Below are 22,205 nucleotides of genomic sequence, written 5' to 3'. Positions count from 1 at the left end.
AAAATATTGTTGTAGAAAAGTGTCCAGTGGCCTGACTCATTTTGGAGAGATAAAAGGAAAAACTGGATATGCTGTTGGATACTGCTCTAGGCAGTTGAGCAAACACGGGAGACAACTGTTAACCTATCTTGCCTTTTTTCACCTTGCAGCTCAAGTAAAACTCTTAATTTGATCCTTATTTAAGTAGAGTACTCCCATCTGTCTTTCTGGCTCAAATGCCTCTGATTCAGGCATTGTTTATGGTCCTGGTGGATGGGTCATTCATAGTGTGTGAAGAGATGAGACCAAATTATTACACCATAGATACTTTAGTCAATACATTTAAATTATTAAAACATTTAACTTTTGTTCCCAAATTAATTTTCTCTCTGACACCAGCAATCCTTTTTTTAAGCTTTGTTTTAATTTTATAGCAAACATACAGCTTGACATGCTATACAGGACATTGGCATGGCTGTGAATAAGGATGTGCATGTTGTATCCACAGTGATTAATGATAACAGAGGACACAGTCAGGGTGCTCAGTCTACCAGTATATGACACAGTATCAAGTTAAGTCCCATATCTCCTTATTTATGGTTTGGACAGTGCATACCTTTCCTGCCGCCTGGAAGGTCTAGTCCAACTGTACATGCAGCAATCTACAGAGCTTACCAAGTTGCAGATAGCACATTTAAAAGGGATCAATGCATAGACATTCCATCAGCTTCCACCTCAGCGACGCCTCCTCAGTCCTGGTCAGGTAGGCCTGATAGGGTCCCCAGCTATACCTCGGGCAGCTAATAATCAGGAGCAATTCCCGGTAGGTCTCAGATTGTGTGTTGTAATAGGCCATGCCCTTGCTCCATTCCCTCAAGTTTGGGAGTGGGCAACCCGCCCAGTGCATCGCTGTCAAGCACCTTGCAAGCAATAAGCCAAAGACCACTAGTTGAGACTAGCAATCCCTAACCTTTGTTTCTGAAGGTCTCCTTTCAGGTGCTTAGGAGTTGTGGTAATGGCAGCAGTTGAATCCAAGTAAATGTTGTCTCGCACATCTTATGAGTGACTACTTAGTCCATGTAAACCTTTATAAAAATAAATTCTAGCTTTAATGTTTCTTCTATTATCCCCTCTAGCCTTTCCCCACAAACCATGTAACCTTAAAATAAGGTGTGCCCTTCTTGCTTGCTGGGACTGTTGGTTCAGACGTATTCTGCCCTGATTTAATGTAATAGTCTAACCTGTGCAGGGGAATATGTAGTCTTATGCACATTTAATGGATTGAAAGATCATTTGCATGCTAAGCTTAAGGTTCAGAGTTCATTTTGATAGACTCAGATTTACCCAGACCAAGTGTTCTTGCCCAATTAAATTGATGCAGTAGCCATACTAAGCAAATGCACCCACTACTTTAATTTGATGAGGTGAAAAGAAGCTCTCGCACTGAGTTTTGTTCCCAAGTCATTTTGCCAGCAGCCCTGTTTCCTCTGTCATTACTTTGCATGTACTACTAAGTAATGTAAAGATTGTCAGACCATGAAAGGGTTTACTGAACACTAAGGCAGTCCCGTTAGTACTAGAAATTTTTGAAGTGTCTGCCTAGCTCCCTATCTCTTGTACATTAACCGCTGATTACTAAGTGCTGCTTATCACAAATTCATGGGTGGAAACAATAATTCTGCATAATCTCTTGCTGGGCATTTGTCTTCTTTATCCATTATTGTAGCTTTCTATTTGAATATACACCTGTGCCTTCTAATATTATCCAATGGTCTTTGTAATTTTCCCTTCTTGTAACTGTTTTTAAAAATACAGTTACTTGTCTTTTACTGCTTTTTCTTTTTTCAGTGTCTTTAGTGCACTGTGGTAAATGAGCTAAATCTACATTTATCAACTCCTAGTCACCACCTTACAAACTTTGTACTAAGAGACATTTTTATGTAAACAAATGGTGCTTTTGTTTTAAAGCAAATATCAAGTACCTCTTAGGGTCTATTCATCATAATTTTATGTGTGTTTCCATGTGATTCTCAAGCTGCTGTAAAGGTATTTCTCATATGGATAATTAGCTCACAGTATTGTTAGTCTTGTGCTTGAGCTCACTGTTCCTCAGTACAGTGGACCAACACACAACCCTGCTTGGCATACTGATGACAATGTTTTAGGGTTTGTTGCTTTTTATTAGTTAGCATTAAATAGCCTGTCATTGATGTGATAAGTAAAGCCCAATCCATTTGCAGGTATCCATAGAATAAGGCATATAGTTGGAGCACCAGCTTAACATAGGGTATGTAAAATGTCTCAAGCAGTTATTTGGTCTGTTTCTGAAAGTTTGTGTCAGTAATGCACCACGGGGTTTCAAGCATGTACCCTCTTACCTTTCTTTTTAGAGTGTTGTCAGTGTGTTATTCAGTATATTGAATTACAGTTTCACCTTTTTATTCACCTGGAACTTTGAGTTCTATAATCTCCAAGCACAGTTACACACACAAAGCCGGGGTAGTAACATCGATCTGTGGAAAGTCTACCAAACTCTGGCCTACTGTCTGTGAAAGACTGAGGTTTTCTTTGTTTCTCTTGTAAAAGACAATTATCTTGCTGACAAGGGAAAGTAGGATGATATTCTGATTGGTGAGGCGGGAACCCATGTATCACACCCCTTTAATTATGCTGATTGGAAAAGAAAGTGGCGCTTCCTCAGCTCTTGTTTGCTATTTTGGCTATCCATGAAATCACAAATGAGAATTGGGTGGCCATCAACCTGCTCATGAGATTTTAGTAGTGTTGCCTCGGCTGAAAAAGGTGAATGGGCTATTAAGCATGTTTAAAACTTGCCTGAATAAGTACTCTAATATTCCCTTTATAGTCTAAGCTGTGCACATTTCAATACCTTTTACAAAATATCTTGCCAAGCTATAGTTGAGTATCTGTGTTTTTGATGGACAGTTTTTTTTTTTTGCCAAAGCTGGTGGAAACGGTTCCCTGACTCTTCCCCATTCAAAGTAGTACCCTTCTGTTTATTAGAGTTGCAGCCAGTCCTTGCTCAAGTGCCTGGAGACCCATCCAGTCCTTGCTCAAGTACCTGGACACCGTTTTGATTGCCTCGTAGCGCTGTGCCTAGACTCCCAAACCATTAGAGGTGTCTCAGATCTTTTCTCTGCTGTCATTTAAGGAGTGAATGCCCATGGGAGGCTTGCATAGAAGATACCAGTTACTCATTTGGATAGTTTACTTATGAAAATGCCAGTCCATCTGATAAACATCTCATTTGTGGCATGTGTTAGCTGTGGATATACATGCTGTGCATACTCCTGCCATCTAGTGTTGGACTTAGACGCAAGATGTTTTTCTTCAAAGAAGTCTGATGTCATAAGGTATAGTGATTCAACCTATTGCTGGTAATGCGCATGGACATCAACTCCATTGTTAGATTTTTTTTCTGTGCTGTCTGGGTCAGATGTGTCCCTTCGAGCTCTGAAGTCATGTGGTGTTCTCGCCAGGCCCGCTTTGATCTGTTCGTCAGTAGACACTACAGTTGCCTTGTCTTTTCCACCTGTCATGTACGCCAATGTACTGTGCTCCATAGTCGTACAAATTTGACAGCACATTTGAGCCTGGCCCCTTCGGGTCTCCATTACCACCTCTGCGCACAAGAATGTCCCCGTGATGCAAAGGACTTCTTTCCGTTTCTGCCTGAACTTTTGTTTCAATTGCTGAAGAAAGACCTTCACCAAGTCTGGAACATCTGCTTGCCTCCCTCCAACAGGAGGGCTCCTGTTTGTCATGCCTCACCTTTAGGAATCTGAAAATACTACAAAACTCCTGAGACCATCATATCACCTTGACATCGATAGCGCACCAACAAGAGGTCCACACTCCCAACATCTTCAGAGACCAGGACGCCAAGGGCCACCAACTTCCAGAGGCTTCCTGCACCAAGGTAGAGGAGCTGTCGTCAAAGGAGAGTTTTAGGTCTAATGCTGAGATAAATGAGCTGTCACCCATGTACTATCCGGTGTTGAAGTCTGTTGCAGTGAGTACTAATCTCCCACAGATCACCCTTCAGCATCACTCTCACTCTGAGGGGGCTGGAGCCTTGAGCTTGCAGGGCAGGGATGAGGCCTCTGGTCCTTCACTGCCACAAGGACATGCGATCAGCATCAAACAGAGCTTGGTCTGATGCTTTACCAACATTTGGCACCAAAGTCCTCCTTGAAGCTTTGCCCTTCCACTTAGACAGTCACTTTGGCTCCGGTGTTAAAGACTCCATTGAGGACTGCATCTGTGTCGAGGCTTTCAGAGCTGAAATCAAGCTCAGCTGAGGGAGGTAATGGAAAATTTTCTGCTCCTAAAAGTCCGGCGTCCACAGCAGTCTCCTGCGCTGCTTGAGAGGAACTCGACCTGCCAATCCTCCAGCACCTCAGAGAGGAACGCGATGCCAGACAGCACAGTGTATGTACATTTAACCTGGCACCAGGTGGATCCTAGCCAAACCTTCGGCAAAATCAAGACCCTGTTCCTCCCAAGCGGAAATTGACTTTTGAAGAAATTTTAAATTTGCCTTTGGAGCCAGCACCTAAAACATCTTGTGGCCTTGACAAAGGCACCTCTCCCCACCACTACTGACTTGTCGACTTCCTCCTCATTGTCCCCCTCATCTTCCCCCTTTTGCTTCCTGTATCACTGTCTACTAGACGGCCCTCAACACTACTGCCTGTGGACCTTTTGACACATTCACCTAAAGTTTCTCTTCCCCTGAGGAGAATGACTTCATTATGGAGACCTTCTCCTCCACCCATAGGTTTGTGCTGTATTTGCCTATGCTTAGGAGGATGGTAACATCTGCTCCCAATATCATTAAGGAGCTGGTAAAGGAGAGAGTCATGATGTCCAGAGTTTATTTAAAAAAAATAAAATAATACAAGGCATCCATTTCTGATCCAACTTACATTAGGGGCCATCTACCACCTGACTGGTTGTACACACAGCACAGAAATGTGCAAATTCCCAGGGTATAGGATATGGGCCCCCTCCTGATCGCGAGAGTAAAAAGATTGATGCACCACACAAATGTGTCGCCATCCAGTCTGCCACACATAGCGATAATGTCTATTTAGTGGGCTTACTTTCTTGGTACGATAGGGCGCACTACGATGAAATAGAGGAATTGATTTAACAAGTTTCGAACCAGTATAAGAAAAGGAGTTAGGACTTGGTGGTGGAAGGTAAATTTCCACCACCAACATTAGATGTGCCTTATACGTAGTAGATGCTGCTGCTCGAGGCGTAAACACCAGTGTCCTCCTTCGCAGATACACCTGATTGGGCATGTTGTTTTCAAATCAGAGGTGCAGCAACATCTTGCCAACTTGCCTTTTGATGGTGAGCATCTGTCTGGTCCACAAGTTGACCACATGTTTGGGAAAAAAATAAAAAGGACACAAACAGCCAAAGCTATGGAGTTTTTACAGATCCTATATGCCTGTCCTCATTTCTGTCCCTCTATATATTGAGATAACTTTGGACCAGTGAGTTCTAGATATCATAGCAACAGTGTGCTGTCTAGAATTCCCACACACATACCATCAATTGCGCCTCCTCTCTCCCCCCCAATACCTCCTGGCCCCCCAAAACACCCCATACACAGACCGACCTACTCTGGATCATCACCGTCTGCTCCAAGAGGAGATGCATGCATTGCTCAGCAGAGGGGCCATTTGAACCCATGCCTCCACATCACCACTACTCCAAATACTTCCTTATTCCCAAAAAAGGATGCGTCCCTCAGGCCCCTCAACAAGTACACCCTATCAGAGCACTTCCAAATGGTGATACTTCAGCGTGTCATTCTTCTACTACAGCAAGGTGACTGCATTGCCTCCCACGACCTGAAGGACGCCTACTTCCATATCCCCCTCCACCTTGCACATCAGTGGTTCTGGTCACCATTATCAGTTCTAAGTGCTACCCTTCACAATAACCACAGCACCTGGAACATTTGCAAAGTGCCTTGCAGTGGTAGACGCTGACCTCAGAAGAACCGGTGTCCATGTCTTTCCTTACCTGAACAATTGGCCAATCGAAGGTGTAAAGAAGCTGCAGTGACTACCGCACACCCAATCCACAATACATCTCTTACACAGCCACGGCTTTACATCACCCTCATGAGTAGCCACACCTGGGCCAGGCAGCCCTGGTTCACACTGTCCTAGAACTGTCTCTAGTGCCTCACGAGAATCTCTTCTAATTGGCTGGATCTTCTTTCATAGAATCAAGGCATACTGAGACATCCCAACCACAGACCTCTCAATCTTGCGATTTGGCTCCTGAAGTTCTAGAGTTTGAGTCTCTTAACTTTCCTTTAGAATGAATGGCTGTCCTTAAAGTGGCCTGCAGGCTCACAACCAGAGCCTGATACTTAGCTAAGCGGAAAAGGTTCCTACACCACTGTCTTCCTAGATGTATTTCCCCCCTCTTCAAGCAGTACAGGATAATTTCTGTTATCAGTTCCACTTACAGAAGTCAGTCCTTGATTCAGGCTTCATTTGACGGCTGTTGCTGCTTACCTACAAAACAAAGAACACACTTCCCTTTTCAGGTGTTCCTGTTATTAAGGCTTTTATGGAAGGACTGAAAAGGGTTATCCGACCAAATGTGCTACTGGCCCCTGTGTGTAACAAGGCTTATGTAACCTCCCTTTGAGCTACTCCGCTCATGCATCTTAGTCGCTTTCCTAGAAGATAGCTTTTCTAGTAGCTGTCACTTCCCCCATGCGTGTCAGTGAGCTTCAAGCTCTTACCTTGAAAGAACCTTTTTTCCAAGTTCACCACAATAGTGGCCTTTAGTTTCCATCATAATCAAACTTTAAATTACCACTGTCCTTCCCACATCCAGAGTCTGAGGCAGAACAAGCTTTTCATGCATTAGGTGTAATAAAAAAAAAGGAGCTTATGTGTTAAATTGACAGGACTAAGTCATTCTGAAAAACTCAGTAGCTCTGTTTATTTGTCTAAGCACAAAGGCCCTACTCGGTCCAAAGCAGGTATAGCATGCTGGTTGATCAAATGCATATAGACCCGTTATGCCAAAGCAGAAGACCTTTGTCTGTTCCTTCCAGACCACACTCAACCTGTAAAAGATGAGCTACTATGGCTTCTCTGGATAATATTGCTATTGCTAACATCTGCAAAGCAGCTATGTAGTCTGCTCCCCACACTTGTACTGAATAATACTGTGTGGTTGTTGTACATGGGCAATAAGCTAAAGTTGGCCAGGCTGTACTACATGCTCTTTTTCAGTCTTTTGCAACTTCCTTGGCCTAGCCACTGCTTTAGGGGAGAACTGCTTTACAGTCTGTATAGCATGTGCATCTAAAGCTACACAGGCCACAAACAGAACATTTTTACCCAGTAGGCATCTGTTCTTGGCATGTACTACTGTAAATTCATGAGCGGACAGCTTGCTCCTCAGGAAGCCCTTTGATATTAGCAACCCCTTTTTCTGTTTTACATTTACTATTTCTTTCGCATGGTCACCTTTCCTGTGTTCTTATGACCCGTCTATGTGCTTACCCTTTGGGTGTAAAAAGCATTTTAACAGTGGAGCCGATACCCATGCGCAGTAACAGTAATGGGTGGAGTCACTATACCTCAAAAGACTTCTTCAAAGAAAAATAATTTGCATACATCTGAGCACAACATTAGATCGCTGTAGTATGCACAGCATGTGAATCTACAGCACTGCATGCCACGAACAGATACTTACAAGGTAAATAACATTTCTGATGGATACAACTACCTGTGGATTCCTCACCTAATGAATACTCCCATGGCGCCAGCATTCGACGTAATTCTTCTTCCTAGTCTCTGCACGTCGACGAGGACGTCACTCTAGCCCACGCGACGCCGTCTGACGTCATACAGGCTGACGTCAGTTCCCTTTTTTCCATGCATTCGAAACGGTTATCTTCGAGGGAGCAACTGTTACTTTTGTGGTTACAGTGTATTTTTGCTGCGTAGTCCTTTTCTGCAGTAATAATGTCGCAGAGAAAGTCGGGTTTCAAGCCTTGTTGAGAGTGTGGGGGCAAGATGTCAGTTACAGATCCTCACTCCGACTGCCTTTGGTGTTTGAGCTCCGACCACGTCGTCTCAACTTGCGATTCATGCCAGCACATGAATCCGAAGGCCCTCAAGGAACGTGAGGCTAAGTTGTTTATGGCGAAGTCGAAGAAAGAAAAGCATCACAAGAAGTCTTCTTCGCCAAGGCATCGGCGTCATCGAGACTCCCGGCGCCGTAGAGATTCACGGCGCCGTTCAAGCAAGGAGACTCGTTCCAGGTCGCCTTCGGATCGGCGCCGGAGGACTTGGGAGGTCAGTCCCACGGTCACGCCGCATCCGTCGACGCCGTTGCCCTCTCCGGCGTCACCGACTTCACCTGGGCAGGCGTCGGTGATTGAGGTGATGCAGCCTCTTGTGTTGTCTCCGGCGTCGCAGACGTCGAGGCCAGCGTCGGGGTCGCCTTCGATACAGGCACCCCAGTATCCGGCTTTTCCCACCCCTGGAGCCGATAGTACCGCATTCCTAAATGCGATGTATACCATCTTCCAACAGATGGCTCGGGGGGTGCTCCGGCTGGTCCTTTGGCCTTTTCATTGGGTGATCCTGCGCCTCTACGGCCGGCACCCTTTATGCCCTTTCTCCCTTTTGGGAACGTGGGCTTGGCGCCGGTGGCTGCTCCGGTGGCTTCAGAGGGATTGGCCCCAGAGATTTCCATCCCGTCGAGATTTCGTCCTGTGACTCCGGTGGGTCCATCTGCTCCAAGTTCTCTTCGTCCTGCTCTTTCATCGGCGTCGAAGTTGCCTGTGGCGCCGGACGCGGCGTCGGTTGCTTCTGGGGATCGGTGCCGATCTTCGACTTCGGCGGAGGCCATGTCGACTCCGCGTATCGAGCAGAGGCTACATTCGAGGAGACGGGCTCTTCGTCTATTGGAAGAGCAGGAGTACCAACGAGTCCTGGAGGAAGGAGAACTGGAGGACTCTGGTGATGGACTGCATGGTCTGGATACAGCCAGTGGGCTGGACACTTCCCCTGAGTGGGATCTTTCGTCTCCAGGGGAATATACGGAGGAGGTGGCTTCCTTTCACGCTGTAGTACGGAAGGCAGCTAACTTTCTGGACCTGCCTTTGCCGGTGGCAGAGGCGAAGCAGAATCTTCTAACGGAGGTGCTACATCCGGCCTCTGCTGCAGCGGATCCTCTCTTGCCGTTTAATGAGGCTTTGCTTGATCCGGTGCTAGAGGTGTGGAAGAGGCCAGTTTCTTCCTCAGCGGTTCATAGGGCTGTGGCCAGAAGGTATCGAGCTGCGCCATCTGACCCTGGCTTTCTTTCTAGACACCCTACACCGGAGAGCTTGGTGGTGCAAGCCTCCCGTTCATCAAAATCAGCGCCTGGATCTTTCCCGACGGTGCCTGGAGACAGGGACTCGAAAAAGCTGGATGCGCAGTCCAAGAATTTTTTTTCATCCTGCAGTCTGGCGTTGAAGGCCACCAACGCAACTTGCATTCTGGGGAGATACATCCATGCTCTTATGGATGGCATTTCGTCATCATTTACGGAGCTTCCCCAGGGTCTTTTGGATGTTGTTTCGGACGCCCAGGCTGCCGCGACCCAGATTATTCAGTCTGGGCTGGACACAACCGACCCGGTGGCTAGGGCAATGGGCACGGCTGTGGTGGCAAGGAGACAGGCCTGGCTCCGTAATTCGGGGGTTTCTGCGGATGTGCAGTCAACCCTATTGGACCTCCCGTTTGATGGGGACAAACTGTTTGAACCAAGTCAGATTCGGCCTTGGAGCGATTTAAGGAGAGCAGGGCCACAGCCAAATCGTTAGGGCTCCAAGCTCCTTTTTCCTCTGCCTCTTCCAGATTTTTCAGGAGGTTTCGTGGATTTGGGCGTGGCTCTTCCTCCTCTTCCTTTCGGGGGAGATTCCAGCAACCTGCCTCTTCCCACCCCTATAGATCTTTTAGAGGGAGAGGTAGGGCCCGCACCAGAGGAGCCTCTCAGCAGCACTCTGCCTCTTCCTCGTCCTCTGGAGGGGTGCAGCAGGGAAAGCAGCCTTAGGCTTCCACCATTTCCCACTCACTCCTCTCCTGTAGGGGGAAGATTATGGCATTTTCTCCGCAAGTGGAAGACTATTACAACGGACACTTGGGTTCTCAGTATTGTGGGAAAAGGCTACACCCTTCCCTTTTGGGAGTTCCCGCCCCCCCATCCCGCCTCGCCCATCTTATTGTTCAGAAGAACACCTCCTGTTGCTAGAACAGGAGGTACAAGTCCTCCTTTCAAAGGGCGCGGTAGAGTTGGTCCCAGAGCAGGAAAGGGGTCGAGGTTGTTACTCAAAGTATTTCCTGATTCCCAAGAAGGATGGTCGGTTGAGACCAATCTTGGATCTGAGGATCTTGAATTGGTTCCTCAAACAGGAAAAGTTCAAGATGCTGACCCTAGCTCAGGTGCTTTTGGCGTTGAACAAGGAAGATTGGATGGTGTCTGTCGACTTGCAGGATGCTTACTTTCATATCCCGATACTCAAGTCACACAGGAAGTATCTCCGGTTTGTGGTAGGATCGCAGCACTATCAGTTTGCGGTCCTTCCGTTTGGTCTTACTTCAGCACCTCGAGTCTTCACGAAGGTGATGTCGGTGGTTGCGGCAGAGCTCAGAAGGAAGAGGATAGCAGTATTTCCTTACTAGGACAACTGGTTGATCAAAGCCAAGTCTCCGGAGCTTGTGTCGCATCATCTGCAGTCAACGACTCAGTTGTTGTTCGACCTGGGCTTTTCGGTGAACGAGCCCAAATCTCACCTGGAGCCCTCTCAGCGCCTCCTGTTCATAGGGGCAGTACTGGATACAACATTGAGTCGAGCCTTTCCTCCGCCTCAGCGGATTCAAGATATTCAGGAATTGGTTCCAATGTTTCGAAGTGGAGCGGTAGTTCCAGTCCTCAAGGTCCTTCGTCTGCTCGGTCTGTTTGCCTCCTGCATTCTGTTGGTCACGCATGCTCGCTGGCACATGAGGGCTCTTCAGTGGTGCCTCCGAAGGCAGTGGTCTCAACACAAAGGAGATCTAGAAGGTGCTGTCAAGATCTCCAGAGATGCTGCTGTGGACTTGAAGTGGTGGATTGCGAGCAACAATCTTTCACAAGGAAAGCAGTTTGCACAGTCGCCTCCAGTGGCCACGGTCATAACGGATGCTTCCACTCTAGGGTGGGGAGCTCATCTGGGGGATCTGGAGATCAAAGGCCTTTGGTCTCCAGAGGAACAGATGTTTCATATCAATCTGTTAGAGTTACGGGCTGTACGTCTGGCTCTCAAGGCCTTCCTCCCTTCCCTTCGTGGTCAGTCGGTACAGGTCCTGACGGACAATACTACCACGATGTGGTACATAAACAAACAGGGAGGAGTAGGGTCGTACCTTCTCTGCAGAGAAGCTCTTCGACTATGGTCCTGGGCAAAGGACCATCAGATTTGCTTGGTAGCAAATCATCTGGCCGGGGTCTTGAATGTACGTGCGGACAGTCTCAGTCGCCAATTCTCGGCAGACCACGAGTGGCGTCTCCATCCAGATCAAGCCCGTTTGATCTTCCAAAGGTGGGGGTTTCCTCGGGTAGATCTGTTTGCCACTCTGGAGAACGCGCATTGTCCGTTATTCTGGAGCCTCCAGTATCCGATGCAGGGAGCGTTGGGGGACGCGTTTCAAATAACCTGGTGCGGCCAGTTGCTTTACGCGTTATCTCCCATACCCTTGATTCCTCGAGTATTGAGGAAGATTCGCCAAGACCGGGCCCAAGTCATCTTAATAGCTCCGGATTGGCCAAGGAGGGTGTGGTACTCCGACCTTCTCCAACTCTCAATGTGCCCTCCGCTCCGTCTCCCTTTCAGGGCAGACCTCCTCTCGCAGGGGCAGGTTTTACACCCCAACCTCCAGAGTCTGCACCTACATGCCTGGAGATTGAACGGGGCAACCTGAGTTCCTTCTCTCTCCCGCCTGATGTAGTGGATGTTATATTAGCGGCCAGGCGACACTCCACTAAATCTATCTACGCTAATAGGTGGTCTAAATTTGTTGCGTGGTGTGGAGAGAGGCAGATTGATCCCTTACATGCTCATCTATCGGACGTTTTGTCTTTTGCTCTGTCTCTAGCGCAGAAAGGTTGTGCAGTGGCTACCATTAAGGGTTATTTGTCAGCCTTGTCAGCCTTCATTTGTCTTCCAGACCAACCATCGTTATTTAAATCCCCTATTGTTATCAGATTCTTGAAAGGTCTTCTAAATAAATATCCTCCAAAACCATTCGTTATACCGCAATGGGATTTGTCCTTGGTCCTGACTTTCCTTATGGGGTCCCCTTTTGAGCCTATGCATTCTTGCCCCTTAAGGTATTTGGTTATAAAAACAGTTTTCCTGGTAGCTATAACATCTGCAAGGAGAGTGAGTGAGTTGCAGGCCTTATCGGTAAAGCCCCCTTATACAACTTTTTATGGGGATAAGGTGGTGTTGAGGACCAAGGCTGCTTTCCTCCCGAAGGTTGTTTCACCGTTCCATTTGGCTCAGACAATTACTTTGTCCACGTTCTATCCTCCGCCTCATCCTTCTAAAGAGGAAGAAAGACTGCACCGTCTGGACCCAAAGAGGGCGTTGAGCTTCTTTATTGATAGAACAAAGGATTTCAGGCTGGAGGATCAGCTGTTCATCGGGTACGTGGGCAAGAGGAGAGGAAAGGCAGTCCACAAGAGAACACTCTCCAGGTGGGTTGTTCTTTGCATTAAAATCTGTTACTCTTTGGCAAAGAAGGATCCTCCTGAGGGCATTAGAGCTCATTCCACCAGAGCTAAGTCGGCCACTTCGGCCTTGGCCAGAGGTGTTCCTGTGGTCGACATCTGCAAGGCCGCAACTTGGTCGTCCCTTCACACTTTTGCGAAACATTACTGTTTGGACTCTGAGGTCAGAAGGGACGGCCATTTTGCACGGTCAGTGCTGCAGGATTTCTTGGTTTGACCATTTAGGCACCCGCCACCGGGCGTGGTACTGCTTTGGGGCTCTATTCATTAGGTGAGGAATCCACAGGTAGTTGTATCCATCAGAAGAACGGGTTACTTACCTTCGGTAACGACTTTTCTGGTGGATACATTAGCTACCTGTGGATTCCTCACGGTCCCACCCGCCTCCCCGTTGCCTTTCTGGTCTTACCAAGTAATCCTTGAGTGCGCTCCTCTTGGTCTTCAAGGTTGCAATAGATGTTGTATATATGGATACTTGTGTATATTTACCTGTATATATATATATGTATATATCTTTGTGTATATACATGATTTGCATATATTTGTTAGTTTTTGAAAAAAGAAAAAAAGAGAGTTATATTAAATTTACAGCTATTCATTGCAATATTGTGTATTTTACAAGGTTATGGTATGTTGCCTTGCTCTTTCATTGCATTGGGTTGTTGTTCTCATGCACGTAAAAAATGTTGGTACTGACGTCGGCACGTCGTCGAGGACCTCTTATTGCCTGTATGACATCAGACGGCGTCGCGTGGGCTAGAGTGACGTCCTCGTCGACCTGCAGAGACTAGGAAGAAGATTTCCGTCGAATGCTGGCGCCATGGGAGTATTCATTAGGTGAGGAATCCACAGGTAGCTAATGTATCCACCAGAAAAGTCGTTACCGAAGGTAAGTAACTCGTTCTTTTCTTCCATAGGAGCATCTAAGCAGACTCTCATATTTAAGCGGCTTCATTTATTTTTCAGAGATACATATAATTATGTAATGTGCAAGGCTGCCACATGGATACACCCTGTGATTTTTCTAAACACTACTCATATGATCTTCAGGTCCAACAATAAGCTTTCAAAATCACTGATCGGAATCCATTCAAGCATATGCTGCTGCACTTGCTGAGTTAGTCTAACCACACTTTGATGATAGAATAGATAAACGTTTGAATATGCACATTCCCATTACTTCACCCCCCTGCTTCCCCCTCTGCCTTGAAGCACGACCAACATAAATTACACTATGTGACAGTCTGATTTAGGGTTACCTTTGACATTACTCCATGTAATGTTGCATGACATTTGCTTATTGGCATTTTGTTAGAAGGGTATTCAGAATAAGTGTTAAACATGCTGTTCAAAAAACATATTAACCAATCCTTTTCTCTATATTTGGAGAAGAACTCGCTTCTCATACCCACCCAGTCCCATTTTCGCCCAAAACACAGTACAGAAACCACACTACTAGTAGTAATGGAAGAATTATAATCTCTTCTAGATAAGGCTGGTGTGGCGGCTTTCATTCTCCTCAACCTGAGTGCAGCATTTGATCATGTTGACCATAAAACCCTGATGCACAGGATATTTTGAGTAGGAATAAAAAATAACGCTCTGAACTGGTTCTCCTCATTTCTGAAAGAAAGGTTGTAAAGAAATGGCTCCCTGTTGCAGTTACCCCCCACTTTTTGCCTGATACTGATGCTGACTTGACTGAGAAGTGTGCTGGGACCCTGCTAACCAGGCCCCAGCACCAGTGTTCTTTCACCTAAAATGTACCATTGTTTCCACAATTGGCACACCCTGGCATCCAGATAAGTCCCTTGTAACTGGTACCTCTGGTACCAAGGGCCCTGATGCCAGGGAAGGTCTCTAAGGGCTGTAGCATGTATTATGCCACCCGAGAGACCCCTCACTCAGCACAGACACACTGCTTACAAGCCTGTGTGTGCTGGTGAGAACAAAATGAGTAAGTCGACATGGCACTCCCCTCAGGGTGCCATGCCAGCCTCTCACTGCCTATGCAGTATAGGTAAGACACCCCTCTAGCAGGCCTTACAGCCCTAAGGCAGGGTGCACTATACCATAGGTGAGGGTACCAGTGCATGAGCACTGTGCCCCTACAGTGTCTAAGCAAAACCTTAGACATTGTAAGTGCAGGGTAGCCATAAGAGTATATGGTCTGGGAGTCTGTTTTACACGAACTCCACAGCACCATAATGGCTACACTGAAAACTGGGAAGTTTGGTATCAAACTTCTCAGCACAATAAATGCACACTGATGCCAGTGTACATTTTATTGTAAAATACACCACAGAGGGCACCTTAGAGGTGCCCCCTGAAACTTAACCGACTATCTGTGTAGGCTGACTAGTTTTAGCAGCCTGCCACAAACCGAGACATGTTGCTGGCCCCATGGGGAGAGTGCCTTTGTCACTCTGAGGCCAGTAACAAAGCCTGCACTGGGTGGAGATGCTAACACCTCCCCCAGGCAGGAATTGTCACACCTGGCGGTGAGCCTCAAAGGCTCACCTCCTTTGTGCCAACCCAGCAGGACACTCCAGCTAGTGGAGTTGCCCGCCCCCTCCGGCCAGGCCCCACTTTTGGCGGCAAGGCCGGAGAAAATAATGAGAAAAACAAGGAGGAGTCACTGGCCAGTCAGGACAGCCCCTAAGGTGTCCTGAGCTGAAGTGACTAACTTTTAGAAATCCTCCATCTTGCAGATGGAGGATTCCCCCAATAGGGTTAGGATTGTGACCCCCTCCCCTTGGGAGGAGGCACAAAGAGGGTGTACCCACCCTCAGGGCTAGTAGCCATTGGCTACTAACCCCCCAGACCTAAACACGCCCCTAAATTTAGTATTTAAGGGCTACCCTGAACCCTAGAAAAATTAGATTCCTGCAACTACAAGAAGAAGGACTGCCTAGCTGAAAACCCCTGCAGCGGAAGACCAGAAGACGACAACTGCCTTGGCTCCAGAAACTCACCGGCCTGTCTCCTGCCTTCCAAAGATCCTGCTCCAGCGACGCCTTCCAAAGGGACCAGCGACCTCGACATCCTCTGAGGACTGCCCCTGCTTCGAAAAGACAAGAAACTCCCGAGGACAGCGGACCTGCTCCAAGAAAGGCTGCAACTTTGTTTCCAGCGGCTTTGAAAGAACCCTGCAAGCTCCCCGCAAGAAGCGTGAGACTTGCAACACTGCACCCGGCGACCCCGACTCGGCTGGTGGCGATCCAACACCTCAGGAGGGACCCCAGGACTACTCTGATACTGTGAGTACCAAAACCTGTCCCCCCTGAGCCCCCACAGCGCCGCCTGCAGAGGGAATCCCGAGGCTTCCCCTGACCGCGACTCTTTGAACCTAAAGTCCCGACGCCTGGGAGAGACCCTGCCCCCGCAGCCCCCAGGACCTGAAGGACCGGACTTTCACTGGAGAAGTGACCCCCAGGAGTCCCTCTCCCTTGTCCAAGTGGAGGTTTCCCCGAGGAATCCCCCCCTTGCCTGCCTGCAGCGCTGAAGAGATCCCGAGATCTCTCATAGACTAACATTGCGAACCCGACGCTTGTTTCTACACTGCACCCGGCCGCCCCCGCGCCGCTGAGGGTGAAATTTCTGTGTGGGCTTGTGTCCCCCCCCGGTGCCCTACAAAACCCCCCTGGTCTGCCCTCCGAAGACGCGGGTACTTACCTGCAAGCAGACCGGAACCGGGGCACCCCCTTCTCTCCATTCTAGCCTATGTGTTTTGGGCACCACTTTGAACTCTGCCCCTGACCGGCCCTGAGCTGCTGGTGTGGTGACTTTGGGGTTGCTCTGAACCCCCAACGGTGGGCTACCTTGGACCAAGAACTGAACCCTGTAAGTGTCTTACTTACCTGGTAAAACTAACAAAAACTTACCTCCCCCAGGAACTGTGAAAATTGCACTAAGTGTCCACTTTTAAAACAGCTATTTGTCAATAACTCAAAAAGTATACATGCAATTTTTATGATTTGAAGTTCCTAAAGTACTTACCTGCAATACCTTTCGAATGAGATATTACATGTAGAATTTGAACCTGTGGTTCTTAAAATAAACTAAGAAAAGATATTTTTCTATACAAAAACCTATTGGCTGGATTTGTCTCTGAGTGTGTGTACCTCATTTATTGTCTATGTGTATGTACAACAAATGCTTAACACTACTCCTTGGATAAGCCTACTGCTCGACCACACTACCACAAAATAGAGCATTAGTATTATCTCTTTTTACCACTATTTTACCTCTAAGGGGAACCCTTGGACTCTGTGCATGCTATTCCTTACTTTGAAATAGCACATACAGAGCCAACTTCCTACATTGGTGGATCAGCGGTGGGGTACAAGACTTTGCATTTGCTGGACTACTCAGCCAATACCTGATCACACGACAAATTCCAAAATTGTCATTAGAAATTCATTTTTGCAATTTGAAATTTTTTCTAAATTCTTAAAAGTCCTGCTAGGGCCTTGTGTGTTAAGTCCCTGTTTAGCATTGTCTTTTAGAGTTTAAAAAGTTTGTTAAAAGTTTGAATTAGATTCTAGAAACAGTTTTAGATTCTTAAAAAAGTATTCCAACTCTTAGCAGAATAATGTCTGATACAGAGATGCAGGTGGTGGAACTCGACACCACACCTTACCTCCATCTTAAGATGAGGGAGCTAAGGTCTCTCTGTAATATCAAAAAAATAACCATTGGCTCCAGACCTACCAAAATTCAGCTCCAGGAGCTGTTGGCAGAGTTTGAAAAAGCCAACCCCTCTGAGGATGACTTCACAGAGGAAGAAATTAGTGACTTGGAGGGCAATTCCCCCCTTCCAGTCCTAAATAGGGAGACCAGGGCCTCTCAAGCCCTGTCTCCAAAAATGATAGTCAGAAATGTTGCTTCCCTCACAGGAGGGTCCAGCATTTCTGAAATCACTGAGGATGCTCTCAGTGAAGATGACCCCCTGTTAGCCAGGATGGTCAAAAGATTGGCTTTGGAAAAGCAGCTCCTAGCCATAGAAAGGGAAAGAAAAGAGATGGGCCTAGGTCCCATCGATGGTGGCAGCAACTTAAATAGGGTCAGAGATTCTCCTGACATCCTAAAAATCCCCAAAGGGATTGTAACAAAATATGAAGCTGGTGATGACATCACCAAATGGTTCACAGCTTTTGAGAGGGCTTGTGTAACCAGAAAAGTGAACAGATCTCACTGGGGTGCTCTCCTTTGGGAAATGTTCACTGGAAAGTGTAGGGATAGACTCCTCACACTCTCTGGAAAAGATGCAGAATCTTATGACCTCATGAAGGGTACCCTGATTGAGGGCTTTGGATTCTCCACTGAGGAGTATAGAATTAGATTCAGGGGGGCTCAAAAATCCTCGAGCCAGACCTGGGTTGACTTTGTAGACTACTCAGTAAAAACACTAGATGGTTGGTTAACTGGAAATGAAGTGTGTGACTATGTTGGGCTTTATAATTTGTTTATGAAAGAACACATTTTAAGTAACTGCTTCAATGAAAAGTTGCATCAGTATCTGGTAGACCTAGGTCCAATTTCTCCCCAAGAATTGGGAAAGAAGGCAGACCACTGGGTCAAGACTAGGGTAACCAAAACTTCCACTGGGGGTGACCAAAAGAAAGGGGTTACAAAAACTCCCCAGGAGAAAGTGGGTGACACTAGAAACAAAGAAAAAGAGTCCTCTGTAGGCCCCCAAAAACCAGAACAGGTGGGTGGGCCCCAAGACACAACCCAAAACAAAGGTGGGTACCAGGGTAAGAACTGGGATGCCACTAAGGCATGGTGCCACAACTGTAAACAGTCTGGGCACCACACCAAGGACACTTCTTGTCCCAAAAACAAACCCCAGAACAAGATTCCAGGGGTAACCAGTGTAGCCATGGGAGATGACTCCTCAGATGAGGAGGTCTTCATAGCCTTCCACTGGAAACAGGGCCCAACAGGTGAGTTGGAGATTCCAGAGGGAAGTAGACACTTCCACCACCTACTGGTGAATGGAATCCCAACCACTGCCCTGAGAGACACTTGTGCCAGTCACACTATTGTGCATGACAGGCTGGTGCTCTCAAACCAGTACATCCCAGGTGAGACTGCCAGGGTAAGGGTTAGCCTAGACAGGGTCACTAAGAGGCCTGTGGCTTTAGTACCCATAGAAGTGGGTGGCACTCTTAGCTGGAGAAGGGTAGTAGTCAGTACAGACCTCCCCCTTGATTGTCTCCTTGGAAATGACTACCCAGAGGTTAGTCAGAGCCCAAGAGAGGGACTGGTCCAGTGCCAGTCCTCTCCCAAGGATTCTGGAAGTCCTGCCTCTGCAGTAAATGCAAGTAGGCCCCAGAAGAAAAAGAAAAGGAAACAGAGTAGGAAAGGTGGACAACCTTTAGCCAAGGTTCCAGCAAGCCAAGGAGATTCTGCTCCAGTAGGGGAGAACTCCAAAAATGGCTCTGATAAAGTCCAACCTGACCCACAAGAAGTCCTGGCTAGTCAGGCAACTGTTAAGCCTGAGTGGGTGGCTCCTCAGCTAACAGAAGAAAGAGTGGAAGAAGGGTGTTTACTACAAGATGTGGTGACCCCCCACTCTAATACAGCAGACAGGCACCCTGAACCCAAAGAAGCCTGTAACTTAGCCCCTTCCCTTGTAGGTGAAGAGCTAAAGGTGTGGTTCTGGGCACTGACAGCTGTCAGTGGCCTCTGCTGGGTGTTAGCCTTTATGGCTGCACTATCCTTGGCCTGGTGGTCTGACCCCATGCCAAATAACAAGTTAGGCCCCCTGACCCTGTTGGTCATGGTGGGGTTACTCCAGCTCTGGGTAACCTCTTTGGGTAAGCTAGGGGTGACCCTGGCTAAGATAAGATTAGCAGAGGTGGATACCTCTGACCTCAAAATAGAGAGAATGGGTGAAGACATAAAAAGCACAGACAAGAGGCAGTTCAGACTAGGTCCTATCACTGTGGAAGTGGGTCAGTTCCCCAGAGGGAATGACCTGAACAGGAGGATGTAAGGCAGAGTAGGCCCTGCAACAAACCAGCCATTTCCTCTACTCTTCCTCGCCTGACAGACTAGGAAGACTCTTCCAGCGTTGGCTGAGTCTCCTGGCCTGTGGGCTGGGGGGGGCTTGTGTAAAGAAATGGCTCCCTGTTGCAGTTACCCCCCACTTTTTGCCTGATACTGATGCTGACTTGACTGAGAAGTGTGCTGGGACCCTGCTAACCAGGCCCCAGCACCAGTGTTCTTTCACCTAAAATGTACCATTGTTTCCACAATTGGCACACCCTGGCATCCAGATAAGTCCCTTGTAACTGGTACCTCTGGTACCAAGGGCCCTGATGCCAGGGAAGGTCTCTAAGGGCTGTAGCATGTATTATGCCACCCGAGAGACCCCTCACTCAGCACAGACACACTGCTTACAAGCCTGTGTGTGCTGGTGAGAACAAAATGAGTAAGTCGACATGGCACTCCCCTCAGGGTGCCATGCCAGCCTCTCACTGCCTATGCAGTATAGGTAAGACACCCCTCTAGCAGGCCTTACAGCCCTAAGGCAGGGTGCACTATACCATAGGTGAGGGTACCAGTGCATGAGCACTGTGCCCCTACAGTGTCTAAGCAAAACCTTAGACATTGTAAGTGCAGGGTAGCCATAAGAGTATATGGTCTGGGAGTCTGTTTTACACGAACTCCACAGCACCATAATGGCTACACTGAAAACTGGGAAGTTTGGTATCAAACTTCTCAGCACAATAAATGCACACTGATGCCAGTGTACATTTTATTGTAAAATACACCACAGAGGGCACCTTAGAGGTGCCCCCTGAAACTTAACCGACTATCTGTGTAGGCTGACTAGTTTTAGCAGCCTGCCACAAACCGAGACATGTTGCTGGCCCCATGGGGAGAGTGCCTTTGTCACTCTGAGGCCAGTAACAAAGCCTGCACTGGGTGGAGATGCTAACACCTCCCCCAGGCAGGAATTGTCACACCTGGCGGTGAGCCTCAAAGGCTCACCTCCTTTGTGCCAACCCAGCAGGACACTCCAGCTAGTGGAGTTGCCCGCCCCCTCCGGCCAGGCCCCACTTTTGGCGGCAAGGCCGGAGAAAATAATGAGAAAAACAAGGAGGAGTCACTGGCCAGTCAGGACAGCCCCTAAGGTGTCCTGAGCTGAAGTGACTAACTTTTAGAAATCCTCCATCTTGCAGATGGAGGATTCCCCCAATAGGGTTAGGATTGTGACCCCCTCCCCTTGGGAGGAGGCACAAAGAGGGTGTACCCACCCTCAGGGCTAGTAGCCATTGGCTACTAACCCCCCAGACCTAAACACGCCCCTAAATTTAGTATTTAAGGGCTACCCTGAACCCTAGAAAAATTAGATTCCTGCAACTACAAGAAGAAGGACTGCCTAGCTGAAAACCCCTGCAGCGGAAGACCAGAAGACGACAACTGCCTTGGCTCCAGAAACTCACCGGCCTGTCTCCTGCCTTCCAAAGATCCTGCTCCAGCGACGCCTTCCAAAGGGACCAGCGACCTCGACATCCTCTGAGGACTGCCCCTGCTTCGAAAAGACAAGAAACTCCCGAGGACAGCGGACCTGCTCCAAGAAAGGCTGCAACTTTGTTTCCAGCGGCTTTGAAAGAACCCTGCAAGCTCCCCGCAAGAAGCGTGAGACTTGCAACACTGCACCCGGCGACCCCGACTCGGCTGGTGGCGATCTAACACCTCAGGAGGGACCCCAGGACTACTCTGATACTGTGAGTACCAAAACCTGTCCCCCCTGAGCCCCCACAGCGCCGCCTGCAGAGGGAATCCCGAGGCTTCCCCTGACCGCGACTCTTTGAACCTAAAGTCCCGACGCCTGGGAGAGACCCTGCCCCCGCAGCCCCCAGGACCTGAAGGACCGGACTTTCACTGGAGAAGTGACCCCCAGGAGTCCCTCTCCCTTGTCCAAGTGGAGGTTTCCCCGAGGAATCCCCCCCTTGCCTGCCTGCAGCGCTGAAGAGATCCCGAGATCTCTCATAGACTAACATTGCGAACCCGACGCTTGTTTCTACACTGCACCCGGCCGCCCCCGCGCCGCTGAGGGTGAAATTTCTGTGTGGGCTTGTGTCCCCCCCGGTGCCCTACAAAACCCCCCTGGTCTGCCCTCCGAAGACGCGGGTACTTACCTGCAAGCAGACCGGAACCGGGGCACCCCCTTCTCTCCATTCTAGCCTATGTGTTTTGGGCACCACTTTGAACTCTGCCCCTGACCGGCCCTGAGCTGCTGGTGTGGTGACTTTGGGGTTGCTCTGAACCCCCAACGGTGGGCTACCTTGGACCAAGAACTGAACCCTGTAAGTGTCTTACTTACCTGGTAAAACTAACAAAAACTTACCTCCCCCAGGAACTGTGAAAATTGCACT

The 22,205-nt window shown here is 48.1% G+C and overlaps 1 protein-coding gene across 4 annotated transcripts in view; it reads left to right on the top strand.

The window, feature by feature from the left end:
* The window catches only part of PTPN12 (protein tyrosine phosphatase non-receptor type 12), a 456,323-nt gene that overhangs the window by 249,844 nt on the left and 184,274 nt on the right, over positions 1-22,205 (top strand). The gene's annotated exons all lie outside the window — the stretch shown is intronic.

This window comes from Pleurodeles waltl, chromosome 4_1 (assembly GCF_031143425.1).
Source record: "Pleurodeles waltl isolate 20211129_DDA chromosome 4_1, aPleWal1.hap1.20221129, whole genome shotgun sequence".
In the NCBI taxonomy this organism is placed as follows: Eukaryota; Metazoa; Chordata; class Amphibia; order Caudata; family Salamandridae; genus Pleurodeles; species Pleurodeles waltl.
Note: the sequence above shows the minus strand (reverse complement) of the source record. Positions and strands in the feature narration are given on the sequence as shown.